This window comes from Stegodyphus dumicola, chromosome X2 (genome assembly GCF_044657685.1).
Source record: "Stegodyphus dumicola isolate Sdum_Otavi_A_Nest chromosome X2, ASM4465768v1".
In the NCBI taxonomy this organism is placed as follows: Eukaryota; Metazoa; Arthropoda; class Arachnida; order Araneae; family Eresidae; genus Stegodyphus; species Stegodyphus dumicola.
This window is the reverse complement of record NC_140781.1, coordinates 10,012,282-10,032,297: the sequence shown is the minus strand read 5'-3', so window position 1 is coordinate 10,032,297 and position 20,016 is coordinate 10,012,282. Positions and strand designations below refer to the sequence as shown.

Sequence of the window (20,016 nt, the reverse complement as noted above, 5' to 3'; positions counted from 1 at the left end):
ATTAGATGAAAAATGATGCCAAAAAGTTTTGAGGAACAAATATTCAAAAATCAAACCATAATGAATGAATGGCACATGAAAAATGGCAGCAACATTTTCTTATCCAAAGTATTACTATGCTTATATATGACTACATCAGGACTCAAATTCTAAAATTAGAAGTACTAGAGCCCTATGGAAGGATATTAGGACAGATAAAAATTAAGTAAATAAATAAATTATAGTTAAAATAGTTAAGTAATAGAATATGAATGCTCCTCTTACTTGGGATTCGGGATGGAATTATTTTACTCAACACTCAGGAATAACATAGAGCTCTTATAGGCTCCTGTTGAATGTAAGCCCTAGACTATATGCAGGGCAGCAGCAAAATTTTTTTAATTTAAGGAAGCCCATAGCGGCAAAATTTATAAGCAGCACATATTGCATCAAGCAGTGAAAAGTCTAATGCCAATCTTAACTACATGCATTTAAATTTGGAGGCCTTACGCAACCACCGCAGATTCATATCACCTTTCAAACCACATCATTTATGGGCTGCAATACTGGCACAACTTGAAACACACATATTTTGAGTTATGCTCAATCAACATTGTAAAATAATTTCTATGGCAGCAATATTAGCACATATTTAAGGTCAGTACTACATTAAGAAATCACAGTAGTGCCTCTATTGTATTCTTTAGTTTTTCACGTACACTGGCTGCAATACTGACATATCTGTTTGCCTCTTACTTGTATGTTGTGACACATTTACAGATCAAAAGCATAACACATTAATTTTTTGTTGTTGGCCACACACAAAATGAAGGAGACTGTGTTCACTCTCTAACTGAAGAAATGTTAAACGATCATTTAAAATCAGGCTCCATGCATGTTCCATGCCATTTGAATTAAACAGCCATCTCAATATGGCTCTTTAATTAAAATGGCAAGTAAATGAGGAAACTCTTTCAAACTTTTGAAAATGGGACATGATGACTTTACTTTTGTAAAGTATCTTACACATCAGACATGTCCAAACTTTATTGTAAATACTAATAATGACTTCAGTGATATTTATGTACAGAAAGTAGAAAAGCAATCATTCTGTAAGACTTCTTTTAGAAAGATTTAAAACTGTCAATGTAAAAGCTTCCAAGTGCAAAAAATTATGCAGTCCTTCCAGGAAGCAAAAATGAAAAAAGCTTACAAGAAACCTCTTGCAATATCTAAGAACTGTGACAATCTGTAGTTTGTCAGTAGCACAATACCACTGTTATTCAACATTTACAAGAATATGAAATTTTAATCATAAAATGCATTCGATTTTAAAAATTATAAGTTATACTTAGACAATTTTTCACTCTCTTTTGTATTTTGATTAATGGTATAGCACTGAAACATTAAGATAACCATTTAACATAAACATAACCATTTTATAATTTATAGTACTTGTGATAAAATGGTAACATTATTAATGAAACTTATTTTCTTATCTCTAATTTTTTTTATCATTATGAGATATGAACTTCCGTGAATAGTTTGATATAATTTTGGGGAGGGGGGGAAATGCCAATAACACAATTTGATACAATTTATTATTAAATAATGTTAACTTTATATCCTTGTCTGATACTTATGGAAAATCCCTTCAACCACAAGAGACGGTGCCAATCGTGCCAAACAACAACAACAAAAAAAAAAAAAAAAAAAAAAAAAAAACATTTACTAAATACAAGAAATAACGTTCTACTCTTATTTTTCTTTCAAATTTATTACACTATCATTTATTTATATTTAATTTCCAATTAAAAACTTCCATTATTTTTTATTTATTATTGCTTCTCAGTTTTTAAATAAAGCACCATTTCGTGGCCATTAACACATTTTTTTGAGGCCGGTAAGATTCCATAACTTTGGAAATATTCAACAACGTGCTTTTCTGTAGTAAGCAGGTCTCAAATTTTAATCATTTTTCTTTATAAAATGCATGATAGAGGGAAGAAAAGGAGTCTTTATTCAAGAATATTAATTAAAACGTGTAATCAAGGTTACACGAAACCCAGCGTGTTTGAAGAAGACTTTTTAATTTTTGGCGAAAAATTGCGTAGTTTGGCGTCTTTTCTTGAATAGGCAAAAATGGTTGACAGGATTTTCTGTAAGTAACCATGATCTAATTATTATTATTAACAGAATTCATTTACTCCTTAATTCATTAACTATGTGCACGATTCTTACATTTCAAAGCCACGGAAACTTTAAATTCCTTCTCTTCTGAAAACTTCATATTTTGAGCTGTGCCAGTATTTCAACCCATGAACAATAAATATAATACACACATTTTTAAGCAGACATACTGTGACCGATTTTAAAATAAACAGTAGTTTGTTACATATTCCATTTTGCGCAGATGATAGGGGCTGTATAACATTACTCATTGAAGTTTTCCTCCTGAAGCTGTGCTAGCAATAGGTATGCTGAACAGCAGATACCCACTACAGTCAAAAGTCGTTAATTCGGACGCCCATAATCCAGAATGATCTATAATCCGAACCTCAAAGCTACAAACTTTCTGCACATGCGTCGCTTTGACGCACGCGCATAGGCGTTTACGTGGGCGTGTAAGACCTTTACGGCTGCAAATATGTGTGTGCACATGTGCGTTTAATATATAACGGACGGTATAAGCTAAGCTAAAATTATCTAATTCAGTTAATGCTGCAGATTGCGTTGTTCCTTAATCTTCGAATTGGATCTGGCTTATTATTTTTTGCAGACTGTTAGAGCAACTTTATAAAAGTAAGCTTGAACTTTCGATTATGTCAAATAGAATTTCCGATGTATATTTACTAATATGTAAAAGATTTACAAAGCGAAAGTATGTTTCGAAATCCGAAATCTGTTTATCAATTTCACGCTGCTCTGCGGCGGGGGGGAGGGGGAAGCCGTGGTGCATAATGAATTGGAAGTTGATCTGTCAGCACTATCCTTATCTTCACGGCAGATGTTTTTATTTTATTTGGCTTATAATTCCTTACTAAATGTAGTATTTCATGTCATGTACTCCGGCTTTGATATGATTTAAAGCAATTATAGGACTTGAACAGCGGAACTGTGTAACTAAACAAGAAATTATGTCTGTTTAATAGAATTAAAGAGAAAGTATTATCACATGAAACGAAGCAACTTAAACAACTTACATTAAAAGAAATGTTTAATAAAGTAAACAAATAAATATTAAGCTTTTTTTTTGTAAATTTTGATACCCTTTAGATCAGAATTGTTCTTTATTTCATAAATTACGGTTTCATATTTTTAATTTTGTAATATCTACATGTCATCTTACCAGATTTAAACTGATGATCTATAATCCGGAAAAATCGATAATCCGGAATCGCCGAAGTCCCGACGAGTCCGGATTAACGACTTTTGACTGTATTTTATATTAAATTACTCACAATAGTTTTCTTTATGGTCTTCAATGCTTGTTATGCATATCTAGTCCCATATTTTTAAACTGCATGCTGAGAATTTGACAATATACAAGCAGCAAATGCTAAATTCTCTGCATAGATTTTAAAAATACCTCAGTGAAATACAAAATAACATTATACTATAAAACCAGTTACCCACATCTGATATGAATCACTTCTTATATGTTACCTTACCTAATGCTTTGCAAGCTTATATACTGCATGGATTTAAAAGAATTTAAAAATTTTAAATTCACATAAAACTTTTAGACATAAATAAAAGTCAAATCAGAAGACTACTTCAAAATTAATATTGTAAAAACATACTTCTGGGTGCCCCTTGGCGAAAATTAGCGACTGGCCAGCAAGGCACAATTTCAAGATGGCCGCTACACAAAACTAAAATAACAAGTCTAAGAATTGCACAAACTCAGTGTCCATGTACACATCGATCTATTTTCACTTTAAAAAAAAATCAGAGAATTGCACAAATTCGGCATTACACACTCTCTTGACTTTGCCCATGTGCACATCGATCTATTTTCACTTCAACAAAAACAGGAGAATGATGATGTCATATAATGTTAAAACAAAGTTGCTCATCATCAAAACTGAACAAAATTTGTAGCCAACCAAAGTTCAATAAACTGCATTTTAAACGTCACAATGAAATAACATAAACAAGGGAATATATGTTATCGCATATATACACTACAAAAAGGAAATATTAACTTACCATATTTAGAAATTTCTGTATCTTCAGTCCGTGGCACACAAAATTCCGTAACAGTATAAAAAAAACTTTCTAAAATTATCTGAACTAGAATATACATACTGCCATTACCACATAAATTCACAAAAATAAGAGTAAAAAATATCCTCTGTAGTGCTGGACTGTCGGGTGACATTTCGTGCACGAACCTTTCTCGTAACAAACCCATTCAAAGCCATCTGAACATTCTTTAAGTTCAATTACACACATTTCCTTTGTACAAACAGGACACTTTTAATGACTACCAAGTAAACCTTCATTTACCCACCAATCAGTTAATGCTTTTTTTCTCTTTCGTTCCACATCGTACAGAAACTTCAGATTAATCTCATCACAAATAGCCACTTTACAGTGTACAGCACAAAAGCAAGATACTTCATAACCAACATCCAACTCAGAAATAAGCCCTTATAAATATTTTTCCATCAGTCAAATTCACCACAATCATGCAAACAATCACACCATAATAGGGTTTCATAACCTTCAACTACTCAGGTTACCATGACAGGGTTTGTACACATTTCTGCACATGGAAATTAAGTACTTTTAAGGACCATTAATGAAAAATATTAAGGACCTATGAGCAAATGGGAACTGAATAAATTCAATTAAAAACATTATCTGTGCCTGAAATTAACTTTTGTAATACCCTCCTAAAAATAAAATAAGATCCCTAACTAGTATGCATTATTTCTAAACATGAATTAACATAATTAATAATAAGTTTGAGAAAAATGAAATTTATGAAATTTATCAAGTAGATTTGAATTTTTTACACTTATAATAGTTGGACATATTTGAAAGAAGATACGTGACATTTTATTTACATTTCACTAGCAGTTAGTTTTATGTAGATTTTTCTTTTGTCTCATTTTGTCACATACTTATTTCACTCTAGAGGTTTAGCAAATACGTAGTTTTTGTGTCAAGTGGCATAGGTTAAAATGAGAAGCAAGATCATAAACAGCATGATTCATAACAAAAGACTGAATGTTGTCACCACTGCTGCTTGCCTAGAGAGAGAGACCTGCTGATTAGGACAAACCTGAAAGGCCTGATGTAGACACGGTTGGAAAGTTTTGAAAGTTAGTTGGGCTCAGATGCAGTTAGTTTCGTAGCTTCATTTCGAGTTCCAGGGGTTGTAACGCAGTTAATGTACTTTAAGGTTCCAATAAGCCACTAAAGCACCAGAGGTGATAAGTTACCGTATTTGACGGCATATAAGACACACCCTTATTTAGAAGGCCACACAAAAGGAAAAAAAGTTTAAATAGCGCGGTACCACAATAACTTAAAATGTGGTTTCTTTCTCTTTCATCCATATTTTCTATTTGACCGAGCTCAAAAGAAGTTTGCGTGCATTTATAACAAACCTATGAAAAGCTAGTATTTTTTCTTCATAATCTGCTGGCATTTTCTGTGCAATAGTTGTTTTTGTGTGCATTGATAAGCCTTGCCTTTTCATGAACCTGTAGCACCAGCCCTCAGATCCTGGAAAATTCTGATTCCCACGTTTTTCTGCAAATCCTTTGGCCTCATTGACAGGGGCATAGCTAGAGGGGGGGCAAGGGGAGGCATCTGTCCCCGGGCGCAGAATCCAAGCGGCGCCAAACTGATGTTAGGACATTTTAGAATTAAATGTTTTCCATCCTTGGCAAGCAGTAGGAGGCGCGAAATCTTCAGTTGTCCCTGGGCGCTGAAAAACCTAGCTACGACTCTGCTCATTGATTATCATTTTGGTTGAAACACTTATCCCAGATTTCTTCTTATCTATCACCCACATTTTTACGGCATTTTCAAGTTCAGGCCAAGATGGAGCTGGACATCGAAGGTTATGTTTTTGTTTTTTAGCAGTCTTCAGTTGATCTTCCTGCAGTCCCCAAGTACATATCATTTTTCCAGTAGGTGGTGGACTGAAATGCCTTGCTGCTGCTCTGTTTCCATGCACTTTGGCATAGTTTAACATTTCTAGTTTATACAGAATTGTATAGCTTATCTCCTGTTTCCTGTAGTCATATTTTACAGGGTATTTTTTAAAAACAAATAGTTTTAAGCACCGATACTGACACGTAGTGATGGGCAACTTCGGTACTTTCTTGTACCCAGTACAAAATACTCGGTACTATTTGAGTAACGGGTATTTCAAGTACCGAGTACTCAAGTAACGATTTGGAGTACCGAAGTAACGAAATACCGGAGTAACGGTTTGCTGTACCGGAGTACCCTAGTAACGATTTGGAGTACCGAAGTACCCTAGTAACGATTTGGAGTACCGAAATACGCAGCTAGCGATTTTGCGCACTGAAGGAAATCTGCCACGTCACCACGTGTTTGATTTTATCTGTACGGAGTAAGATTTTGAATATCAGAAAACATGTCAACTACAGAAGTTTCTGAGGAGCAGGAGAGCACGGCGGGTTGTTTCTGGTGTTTGGTTTGTGTAGATTGTCTTTGATGGCCAGTGGGGGTTGGGAGGATTGGCGCAGGAAGTGGATGGATGGAAACATTTTCACTTTCGGTTGTGTCTTGTGTGCAGGTGCAGCAAAATCGATGGGTGCTCTATCAATTTCGTGAAAGAGGTCATCCATAAATGATGTCACGCTTGGAGGGAGGAGTTAGTGAAATTGTGACAGTTTGTGACAAGATGGGGAATCATATTTTGATTAAATTAAAAATGTTTAAAATCAGCAGATTGAATTTTGAAGTTATTTTAAAATTACCAAAATTTGAAGGTATTTCCTTAATTGGGGCTAAAGCAACTTTCATGTTTTTTTTTTACTTACATTCCTTTATTTCCGAAAAAAAAAAAGGCATTCAGAGTAAGTCAAAGCGCATTCTACATAAGAATTTTGAGTGAAAGATTATTGAAAACACTAGGAAATAAGGCAGCATGTCTTTAAAACTACGAGAACGTAATATCTGGATGCTGTAACAGCAAAAAGCAACAAAAATATTTGTAAAATCGCATTATATGAATTCAATAAGTACATTCGATATAAAAATTTAAGTTAAAGATGATTTAAACACTAGAAAATAAGATAGCATGCTTTCAACTATATGAGAACTTAACATATGTGAGTACAGCTAAGTAAATAATAGAACTGTAGAACTTTATATTATATTAATGATCTAAATACAATTTCAAAATAATATTTTTTTAAGAAATTGACATTTGAATGAAGTAATATTTCATTTAATTAAAACAAATAAAACTTTGATAGGCTGTGCAAAACGTTATAAAAGTATCAAATTTTTTAACTTTTTGGAAATTTTAGGCATTTAATTCCTTCTATTTCTTTTCATAAAGACCATTTAAAATATGCAACGAAAAATTAAGGATAAAAAAATTGACTCTCAGGAACAGTTTTGAAAATAATGCAGCGAAAATAAACATTTTAAGCTGAACTTAGGTTGGAATTGTAAGAAGGTCAACAAATGATTAAATATTTTAATTGTAATGTAAGAAAATTAGTTGTTTCACATTTTGTCCACTCAAACGGTTTCGCCGATCATTCAGTATTAATCCAGCTTTAGAGAACACCCTTTCGCATGGCAATGAAGTAGCCACAAGGCCTAATTTTTTCCGTGATAATTCATACAAATTAGGAAATACATTTTTATTCTTTTCCCACTCCAGTGGATCAGATTTCCTGGAAAGAATGAGCTCTTTCAGGTATCTTTTCACTTCTACCGCAGCTTTGTCGATCGCCACGTCTGCTGCGGGAGCTGATGAAGTTCGAGAGTCTTTAACTTTACTCTCAAACTCGAACCAAACCAATGATTCGTCTATCTCTTCATCAGCCTCTTCCACATCCTCAACAAGATTAAGGGTAGTTTGTGCAACTAAAGATAACTCACAGATAATATCACTTTCAATTTTTTTGGCGACATCCCATTTGAGCCCCAATTTTTTTATTCGGGGGGTCAAGGAAAGCGGCTTGAGCAATGTCTTCTCTTGAATCGATAGTTGTAAATCTATTACCCAATTCACGTTGTAGTACTAGTACCACATTTTGTACTTGTTCATTAACACTTTTACTAAGCAGATTTTCACAGATTTTTTTAAGTCCGCCGATTAACACAGGCGCCATGGATGCTGACAAGTATTTTTCCGAACTCAACTCACAAGTCACCTTTTCAAAAGGTTTCAAAACGTCACAAAGATATTGGACACTTTCCCATTCTGGCACATCAAGAGTGCTTTGGGGGGTCGTTCATCAAACCCATTGTAGAACGAATAGCGTCTTTCAGTTCAAGGAAACGTTTTACCATATAAAACGTGCTGTTCCAACTAGTCTTCACATCTAAGATGACTTTTAAGTCTTTTCTCTCCTCGCTAGAGCACAGATATTTTCGCAAATTTTTTGCAGCGATATTACTTCTCCTGTAAACTATCACAATATCCCTAATTTTCGTTAGAAGGTCGTTAACCTCGTTTAGAGAATTTGTGACAGCCAAATTGAGAGAGTATGCAATGCATCCTAAATGTTTTAACTTTGGTTCGCTGTCGACAGCGTTAATCATATTTTTGGCATCGTCAGTCACTATTAAAGACACTTTTTCCATCAGAAAATATGGTTGGAAAATGTGTATGATATTTTCTGCAATATTTTTGGCTGAATGACATTCATAAAAAATTGAGCAGTCAATCAGTACCATTTTCCTTTGCATGTGTTCGTCAATAAAATGGCCCGTCACGGCCATGTAACTTTCAGCCTTTTAGTTGCTCCAACAGTCTACAGTCAAACAGATATTTTGTACAGCACTAAGAACGTTTTTTAAACTATTCTTTTTTTCTTCATAAGCAGCAGGAAGCAAGGATTTAGAAACCGTTTTCCATGAAGGTAAAGAATAGGTTGGATTCAAAGCCTTTGAGTATTCTCGGAATCCCCCATATTCTATGATACTTATTGGTTGTAAATCCTTATATACCATTTTGATCAGTGCAAGATCGATTTTTTTTTTTTTTTTTTTTTTTTTTTATGTACATCCATCGTATTTCTCTGGACAAACTGCATTATGCTGGACTGGGATTTTTGTGAAAATACACCAACAATATCACCTACTGGTTGTCTACCCTAAGTTGTGTAGTTTGCTGAAATGTGCATGGTTGCCCACCATCTGCAGGGCTAGTGACGACAGAACGGGCTGGAGTGCCATCAATATCATCAACATCTTGATTCGGCAAAGCGCGTTTCTCGTGCAGATTTACGCAAGGATGCTTCCTTTGCAAATGTTTTTTTTTTAATTTCCTGTTGAACCACCTTTGATGGATAAAAGGTCTTTACAAATGTCACACATAACTTTTTCGTCTTTATTAGTATAGGAAAAGTGCTGCCAAACCAAGCTGAATTTCCTTTTCTTACTAGACATTTTGTAATTCGATTTTTTTTTTTTTTTTTGAGGCGTAAGAAAGTAATAGAGACTAAGTAGTTCTACAACGTACCGATACTCACTAGTACGAGACAAGAATGAATCTTATGGGAAAAGTGACGAAGTTGGGAGATGGTCATCAGCATCGTCAGATAAGCATAAAAAAAATTCTATTAACGAATTCCGCTGTTCACACAAGCTGCAAATTCTAAAATCAGCACTACGCTGTGAAAAGGGTAAGTGCAATATTGCGTAATGATTCTATTAATCAGGCATGAAAGAGCAAAAAATGCAAAGGAAAAAAGGGATGGACATGTATGCTTACATAAACATGTCCGGATAATTTCCGGTGTTCCATTCGATAGTTTTTCCACCCTCAAATAAGCTCCAAAGGAAGGAAAAAAAAAAAAAAAAGAAGAAGAAGAAGAAGATTCGGACTGCCACGTCAAAGTTCATCTCTCTTCCTATCGGAGGAGCGTCGTCACGTCCTGGGGGGTAAAGCAGGCATTGACAATCCTGCGTTAGACATGTGACCTGGGTTTAGTTTTTGGCGAGATGAAAATCTGTTTTTAGAAGGGGGAAGAATTATCATAAGTGGGTCAGTTATCTTTGTTCTTTTATTAGAAAAGTTTAAAATTGCGTCTGTATTTCATGTTGATTGGCTTAGTGATCCACTAGATGCTGTGACATTTTCTGAAGTAGGTACAGCGGGATAAAAAAAGGATCATATTTATTTAAAAAGGATCATATGATTTACGTTGCCCTATTAAGCAAGCAAACGAAAAATATTTTTCATGATTTATGCTAAAAATATGTTGAGGAAAAGGAAGTAATCTAGTTGGTAGTTGATTCCATTCACCAATCCAACAACAGCAACTTACCAAATCAATTATTTCAGATCCACACAGTTTTTCTCCTACACACGATGAAAAATTAAAACATGCACAATTCGGATTGTAAATCATCTAGCGCTCCCCTCCCTTTCCCTCCTGACTATACCGACTCCAATCACAAGTGAGCAATGCCGGCGACAGCGACTCCAACTGCTACTATCCCCCCCACACACACACAACGAACGGCCTTTCGAAAAATTTCCACTATTTCACACTCGTCCTCCCACGCACACAAAGGCAATTAATTATACTACCTCAAACTCTAGTCTCCGTGACGAACGTAACGGAAGTTTCCCCCTTTCACATTTGCCATTCCATGTCCTATTTCAAGGTCATTCATGGACACAAAGAGCGCATATCACCATTTAGCAAATACAACCAGATACTACTGTCCTTGTACCAAAACCGAAGTGAGCTGAACCCTCACCGATCCTCCAGTAACAAATACTGAAATACCGAGAAGAGACGCATATTTTCGTTACAAAGTAGCGAATACCGAAAAGCACCCGTTTCGGTACAGAAGTAACGAATACGGAAAAGTACCCGTTTCGGTACAGAAGTAACGAATACCGAAAAGTACCGATTTCGGTACAGAAGTAACAAATACCGAAAAGTACTGATTTCGGTACTGAAGTAACGGGTACTTGGATGTACCGATTTTCAGTACCCGTTACAAAATACCCGGTTCGGTAGTACCGACTCATCACTAAGGACACGTGTGTCGGCTGAGTCAAAGAAAGTCTATGTAAAGAAGGAAAGGCTCCATAGACGTAATGTGACCGTCGAACCTGTTCGAACTTCGACATCAGCTTCGAGCTTTGGCGCTTTTTGGCGACAGATATTTCACGCATGCGCAAAATAATTATGGTAGATGTAGAAAAAGTTATGTGTGTCTAGACCTTCATCTGGGCTAAAAATACCATTCAGTATTGAAAGTTAACCTGTGTCCTTCACGTATAAGACACAGGTAACTTTTTGAGACCAAATTTAGGAAAAAAAGCATGTCTTATATGCCGTCAAATACAGTATTTTGTATTTTTTTAAGTCTCACTAGATGCAAAGAATAAGCTTTACATGAAATTTTACATTTTTGTGTTTTATTTTGTGACCACGGTAAGGATTAATGAAAGGCAATAACTTGCTTTAACGCGCAGAGATAATTTTAAAGTTAAGCAGTTAGTTATAAACAATTAAATTAGATAGATAACCTTAGTCATTATGGATTTACCTGGCTATTAAATTTTATTTATTATTTTTTAACAATATTTGTTAAAAAAGGTCCTATTAAAATCCCAATATAGTAATTTATGACATTGATTCTTAAACAATATTAGGATAATTACAAATTAAAATCCACAAAATATTTGTGTTTTGTAGCAACAACACTCAACAATATGCTTATGCATCTTTTTGAGGCTTTCCTAGACATTTTGGCTAATTTATATTGATTTCCTTCTTTTTAAGCATCTTTTCTAACAATAAAAAATTTGTCTTAATACGCAAACAAATGTTCTCACAAGTTTCTGTGTGCTTTATATTCTAACTTGTCAACTTCTCTACAAAGTACCTATGAAGGTTTACTCGATCTGGTAAAAATCAAATAGTCCAAACGCCACCCCCCCCCCCCGACAGACAAAGGTTTCAATAAGCCTCTTAGTTTAAAAAGAACTTAGAACATAAAGGCATGTTCTGATGCTAATAAAATCAATTACAGCTCATGGTAATGTAATTAAACAAGAACAGTCAAATTCAAATTAAAAATGGGAACTAGTAGTCAAAGATTACAATTTAATTTTAATTTAAGCTGGCTTGTTCAGTAACTTTATCATACGAGGAAAGAGAAGTGGAAAAATATAGTAAACGCTGAAATTATAAACAACTGGGTAATTTACATAATAATAGCTGTATATATCTTTGAAGAATAATTTTCCTTATGTATTTAGTTTCTTTCTTTAAAATATTTCCTTTTCATTTTAGAATTTTTGTTTTTAATTAAAGATTTCTGTTATTCTAAAAAAAAAAAAAAACTAAATGCATTTAGAATGTATAGAAAAAAACGGATAATTTTATTTCTTTAGTAATATGAACATTCAGAAGAAATATGAAATACACATGATTACAGAGCTGGTGTGGCAGAATTTTTAGAATTTAGTGACACACCGAGCAACAATATAGAAATGGCAAAACTTTCAGAATTTAAAGCAGGCATTTGGAAGCAGAATTTAGAAAGGCACTAGGCAACAGAATTTATAATCCTCAGAGGTTGTAGCAGGTGGGAAAATGCCTAGCACCAACCCTGTGTATGATGCATTAAGACATATTAGAAGAGTCTTAAATTTTCAGTTTAGAATTTCTTTATTAATAAAAAAAAATTCTTTTCTATAATGCCTGTCCATGTCATAAGATTAGAAGCATTTTTGATATTTTTCATGCTTGTGTTTAGTGAAAAGTAGGGAAGATAAGCATGTTAAGAAAAAGGTTCTAGTATCAAAAAGTAAAACATTCAAATATTATGTTTTTATTGTTCTTCCAGATGTTCTCCAAAAAGTAAGAATTCATCGCAAACTTTGTGTAATATATATCTACTACATGTTAATACCATAGAGACATTTTTCTGGAAACTTCTAGAATCGTGGGTCTAGAAATATTTCCTTCAAAACTTTTCTAAGCAGCAATGTTTAAAATCCTAAAGAAAAATTATCCCTACCAATTCTGTAACAGCAAAAAGCCAGAATTATTTTTTGTGGGAGGAGGGCAGAGGGAAAAAGTGTAAAATAAATTTTATAGAGAAAACACGCATATTCTGAGAATTCTGAATATTCTGAGACAGGAAAACTCTTACCATGAAAAAATTAAAAAGAAGACAATTTTAATTAATTACATAACTAATTTTGCTTTTGCTAAGGACAGTTTCATAAATTGTGCTTTATAGCATTATACCTTGTTTATTTTTCAGATTCCAAATATTGTACAATAAATTGCCAAAGCGAAACTTTATAATATGTAAAATAAAAATATTTCATTTTTTAAATATAATTTCAATATATTATCATTATTTTAATGAAATTCATGAATTTCACAATGTTTTTTAAAAAAATTGTCAAAAAATTCCAGATCTCAGAATTAAAAATTTTCTATAGACATTGACCTTAAAATCGCCAAAGTCACCAACTTTAGAACCATTAAAAAAAGAATTCACATCTCCAAAAGCAAATAGTTGTTTAAGAGCTCTTCATTTGATAAAAATGAAATAATTTCGAAATGCTTAGGTGTCACTTTTTGCTTAGAAACTCGAGTATCCCATCATTTGTATTAGAAATGGGAACAAATTATAACCCATGAACCCATTCAAAAGGTAAGCATATATGGCAATGAATTGCCAAAAATATTCCTCCAAAATGCTAATTCAAACTCAAAATGGCAGTCGCAAAAACAGACAGAAATTAAATTTAAGATGATTAAAATTAAGGACCTTCTGCCGATTTTGACTGAGATTAAAGACTTTTAAAGACCAAAACTCGATTCCAAAAAGCCTAAGGACTTTTAAGGACCGTACGAACCCTGCATAAATAAAACAATAATTTGACGATAAATGAAACAACAATTTGGCGATAAATGAAACAACATAATTTGGCGATAATCCAATCCTAAAATACAGACTGACCTTAATATTCAACAAGATGTAAATAAAGAACAGTAAAATCCTAGCATACGGTACAGCCTCAACATGATTTTGAAAATTTTTGCCAACACCAAAATGATTTGCTTACAGCTCATCATAATGTTGCCAAAAGTTGTCAAATCCCGTGATTATCGTATAATAAGATTAAACCTAAATAGCAAAACTTAGATTTATGTCAAAAGCAAATGAACAGGCAAATTAATGGAAAAAAATAACTAATAAATGTTTTGATTTATAATGCAGTTTAATTTCAATAAAAGTGCAAGTTTCTGCTTTTTAAAGAAATGTACACATCAGATAACACAGATTGTACTCAGGCCCGGATTTAAGGCAATTTGACCTAATTGGGCCCCCGCACTTGAAGAGGCCCTGCATCATCACCAAAATTAACAAACAGTTATTATTCAAAATTTAAAGAAAATTGTTTTGATGAAAAAGGATAAATTATAAATTATTTAAATAATTAGAAATATATTTAAGTTCAAAGCTGAAAGGAAGGAAGCTGTTATAGATGAAAAAATTTAGTTAAAGAAATGGTATCTTTAAAATCTATCCTTCCATCAGAAGGTTTTGAAAATCTGTTTAAAATGTTCATATATTTATCAGAAAATCACAGAACAACAGCATTTCCAAACTTGTTTATTTCTCTCCGAATATATTTAACAATTTCAGTGAGCGTTGCTTCTGGAGAGAGATCATTTTCCAGGCTAAAACTAATGAAACACTATCTAAAATCGACACAGAATAGATTAAATAGTTTAGCAATTATGTCGATTGAAAGTGAAGAAGGAAGGGAATTGGAATTTCAAACTATTTTAGAATTTACAGAACAAAAACTTAAGAAATATGTAAATTCATATATTCATATTCAATGATGTAAATTTATATTCAATAAAATGTAATTGTTTTTGTATTTTGTGCATTTAAATTTTTTAATGTATGTAGAAGTTTACCTATCTTATGATTCATGACATTTGCTTTATATATACAGTACAAAGTCTTTAATCTGGACTCGTCGGGACTTCGATTCCGGATTAGGGGTTTTTCCGGATTATAGATCATCAATTTAAATCTGGCAAGACAGTATGCAGAAATTATAAAATTAAAAATATGAAACCATAATGTATGAAATAAAGAGCAATTGTGATCTAAAGGGTATCAAAATTTACCAAAAAAAAAAAAAAAGAGCTTAATATTTATTTGTTTACTTTATTAAACATTTCTTTCAATGTAAATTGTTTATGCTTTGTTTTATGTGCTAATACTTTCTCTTTAATTCTATAAACAGACATAATTTTTTGTTCAGTTACAAAGTTTCGCTGTTCAAGTCCTGTAATTGCTGTGCCGAGAATACCGACTAACATGTCAATCGAAATTTGTTTGTTTTCACTAACCTCTCTGTCACTTTCTTCATGCCTTTATCCATTTTTTGCAGCAATTTCACTTTTTGTTTGATGGACATCGAAACATGCTTTCGCTTTGTAGATCCTTTGGCAACTCCAGAATCGGAAACTCTTTTTGACATAATCGAAAGTTCAAGATTACTTTTTATAAAATTGCTCTAACAATCTGCAAAAAATAATAAGCCGGATCCAATTAGAAGATTAAGGAACAATGCAATCTGCAACATTAACTGAAATAGATAATTAGATAATTTTAGTCTAGCTTATGTCGTCCGTTACGCATTAAATGCGCATGCGTAAACACATTATACGCATGCGTAAAGGTTTTATGCACATGAGTAAATGCATGTGCATGCGTAAACGATACGTATGCACAGAAAGTTTATAGCTTTAAGGTCTGGATTATGGACATCCAAATTAAAGACTTTATACCGTATATAAATTTGCATTTTATTTAAATATTTAATATATAGAGGACCCCAGAAATCCAGTTGGGCCTCGCACTTATTGGATCCGGGCCTGATTGTACTGCATATCAAATACCCAGATATTTCAAAATGATTTTACAGTATGTATCAATTAAATAATAAAAAACTTAGGAGTAACGTCCTCTGAATAATACTTCTCTCTCTTAAAACAAATTCCAATAAGAATTAAACAGAATGAAACTAACACTGGCAGAAAATTCTCTTTAAGGTACAGACAGGGTGTGGCAGGGGAACTTCCTTATTCGAAATGTGCGCCATCTAGCAACATTTATTCTGAGGAGAGTGGGTTGGCACTCAGTGAAAAGAGCGGTGTCTAGCATTTTATGCAATGTAGGTTTAGTACCGATCATGCAGTGGACGAGAGAGTAGCGCGCGTTTGCTATGGAGTCGTAATTTTCAACGTACTGTATTTTCATCCATATAAATTGGCAGTGGTGCAAAAATTTAATTCACACGATTTTCTTTCACGAAAAAATGCATGTGATACCATTCTTGACAATATGCCTCATGATGCCCTTCTGTTCTTTAGTGATGAGGCTCATTTTCATCTTTCCAGTTGCATGAATAAGTGCATAGCATGCGCTACTTGAGTAGCACGAATCCTCGAGAACTTCATGAGAAGCCCCTCCATACAGAACATGTGACTGTTTGGTGTACATTGTCCAGAATAGGCATCATTGGACCATGGTTTTTTAGGGGAACATTTTTCTGGACGTCTTATCTTCTTACGGAGCGATCTTCAGTGGCCAGAGCGCTTGCCTGACTTAGCCCAGTGTGATTTCTTTTTGTGGGGCTATCTGAAATCTCCAACGTCCAAAGACCCTGGCTCAACTGAGGAACAATATTCAAGCTGCTATTGACAACATACTGGTTGATACGATGGTAAAAGTGGAAAGAAACTTCAAAACTCGACTATCTCAATGCATTGACCAGAACCGAAGCCACCTTAATCATATTATTTTTAAACCATAATAATAATAATAATAATAATAATAAAACTGTCTCTCTATAACTTGGAAAAACATTTAAATGGTATCGCTTATACTATTTGTGCTATTCATTTAAAAAATAAGATAGTTTCCCAGCCGCACCCTGTATAACATGTCAGACAAAGCATGCACAGCATTTTCTAACGGAAATATTTCTGCATACGAAAAATTTTCAGTGAAACATTTCTACGCAAAACTCTACAACCATTACGGCTTTGAGATGCTAATTAATTTCTATTAACTGTAATAAGTGTTGGCAATTTCCACAGTCTACCGCCAGATTACATCATGATATTAAAAGACATCCAAAGCATTTGTAAGAATAATAAACGAGAGATAAGGAATGTAACCATGGTGACTGACGATATTAATTACTCATGCACTTTTTAAAACAGCAGTAGAATAAAGTATTATAATGATGTTGGTTGTGATTTCCTGTTAAATAATAACACAAAATCAAAAAGATACACATAATGGATGTAAGAGAAAAAACCTGACGCCAACACAAGGTACTAAATTTTGACCTTATGGGTTAGCCAAAAAATTTTTTCAACTACTTTATACTAGAAACAGAACATTGACTGGAAAAGTAACATATTGCATTCCCATGTAATCAGCAGTGCTTTTGGTTCATGAATGACAGAATAAAAAAAAAAAGTTTAAATGGTTTAGGTTGGCAGTTTTGCATGAATGTCTAATTATATTTATCTTTTATTCTGGATCTTAAGCCACTGTATAAGTTGCAATTTAGCTGTGGTTTAAATTTTACACTGTGGAATGAAATACTTTATTACTTGATAAGGTTAGGTTATTTAATTATGGCAAAGCTTCGAGGGCTATCAGCCTAAAGGGAGGGATGCCTTCGTGGAGGACTTTCTAAGGGAAACTGGCTCGTATACATGTTACACATGGGAAAAACCATGAAAACACCCATGCAGCCAACCCGTTCGCAAGATTCAAACCTCGGACCGAACTACCAGTGTTCAGCGACTTTACCGCTCGGCCTCTAATGGGCCTCGGTTGATAAGGAAAACAACCTTCTATAGAATAATTCCGTTTATAAAGCATTAATTAAAGGAACAAACTTATGCTTCTGTTTTAGAAAAGAGAAAAATTATCCACCACAAATCCTCTTAAATGCAGTCAAAAGTGAAAAATAAGTTATTTATATGTGTCACATGGAGCCATTCATTCAGCAAAAGATCTCAAGATTGAAAGGATACAGTACATATAAGTGCACTTTTATATATGTAAATATTCTACTTTGCAGCAAAAATATAAAGTTCATATAATGTAAAAAATGTACCCAACATCCATAATGCATTACTCGGAATTTTTAGGACATTCTAAGAGATTTTAAGAAATTCATTAGTTTAGAGAGAGAGATCATAAAATCTCTTAGATTTTATGAAAATTAATTTCAATGTCAAAAATGGTTAAAGTAGAGAGAAGGGTACCCCTTGTATTATCGCCAAGTTGTTGTTTCATTTATGGTAGCCTGAGTAGTTTAATGTTATAGAAACTCTATTAAGATGTAATTGGTTGCATGATTGCGGTAAATTCATAAGGGCTTGTGTGTGTTGTTATAGGAAGTATATTGCTTGTTTTGTGGTTTAGACGTTTGTGGTTTAATTTGAAAAGAAAGGAGAAAAGAGCATAACTTGACTGGTGTGTAAATGAAGGTTTATTTAGTAGCCATTATTAAGTGTCCTGTTTGTAGGAAGGAAATGCGTATGGTTGAACGTCAGACGATAAACGGTGCCATGGAGGATATTTTTTACTCTTATTTTGTGAATTTATGTGGCGATGTCAGTATACAGATTTTAGTTCAGATAATTTTAGGAAGTTTTTGGATATTATTAAGGAATTTTGTTTGACTGAGGACATGCTAATTCGTAAATAAGGTAAGTGGATATTTTCTTAGTGTAGTGCAAAGATAAATTTCCTTTTTTACATTATTTCATTGTTTGATTTAAAATGTAGTTTATTGAGATTATATATTTTTTGTTGGCTGCTCCTTTGACTTTTTAAGTGAATGTAGTTTGATGTGTACATGGTTAAAGTCAAGGAAGTGTGCAATGCCTAGTATGTACAATTTTCTGATGTTTTTTTAAGTGAAAATAGGTTGATGTGTACATGGTTAAAGTCAAGGCAGTGTGCAATACCAAGTTTGTACAATTCTCTAAAGTTTTAAGTGAAAATAGGTCGTTGTGTACATGGATACCGAGATTGTGCAATTCTTTGTCTTGTGTAGCGGCGATTTTTTGGCTAAACAAGCCAAAATAACAAGTCAAAGAATTGCACAAACTCGGTATGCATGTACCGCCAAAAATCACCAATTTTTGCTAAGAGGTACCCATAAATATATTTTTACCTAAAAAATGTCCGATTTACTCATACAACCTTGTTTCCTATATGATAAACAAAAGCTGGCATGAAGAAATCAAAATGCAAAGAAGCTCTAAAAACAAAAGCGGACTGTGCATATTCTGCAGCGAATTCGTAATAAAGTTGACATGAAGATAAATTAATGAAATCACTCACCTTTTATCCATCTGCATTTGGGAAAAGTATTACTTAGATTTTGTAGGAAATTCCTTTCACCTATAATTAATAATAACTACTTAAAATTTTTTTTTGTTAGAGTAGACTGAAGGGTACCTCTTGTATTGTTGCGAAGTTGTTGTTTCATTTATCACCAGTTGTTGTTTCGTTAATCGCCAAGTTGATGTTTCATTTATGGTAACCCGAGTAGTTGAATCTTCCATAAATATACTTTTACTTAGAATTGGGTGCTCCTTTGACTTTTTAAGTGAAAATATATCGATGTTTACATGTACAAAGTCAAGGGAGTGTGCAATGCCAAATTTGTGCAATTCTCTGATTTTTTTTTTTTTTTAAAGTGAAAATAAGTAGACGTGTACATTGGATAAAGTCAAGGAAGTGTTCAATGCCTAGTTT

At 33.5% G+C, this 20,016-nt stretch overlaps 1 protein-coding gene across 6 annotated transcripts in view; it reads right to left on the bottom strand.

The window, feature by feature from the left end:
• Positions 1 to 20,016, bottom strand: part of Letm1 (Leucine zipper and EF-hand containing transmembrane protein 1) — a 206,036-nt gene that overhangs the window by 185,010 nt on the left and 1,010 nt on the right. The gene's annotated exons all lie outside the window — the stretch shown is intronic.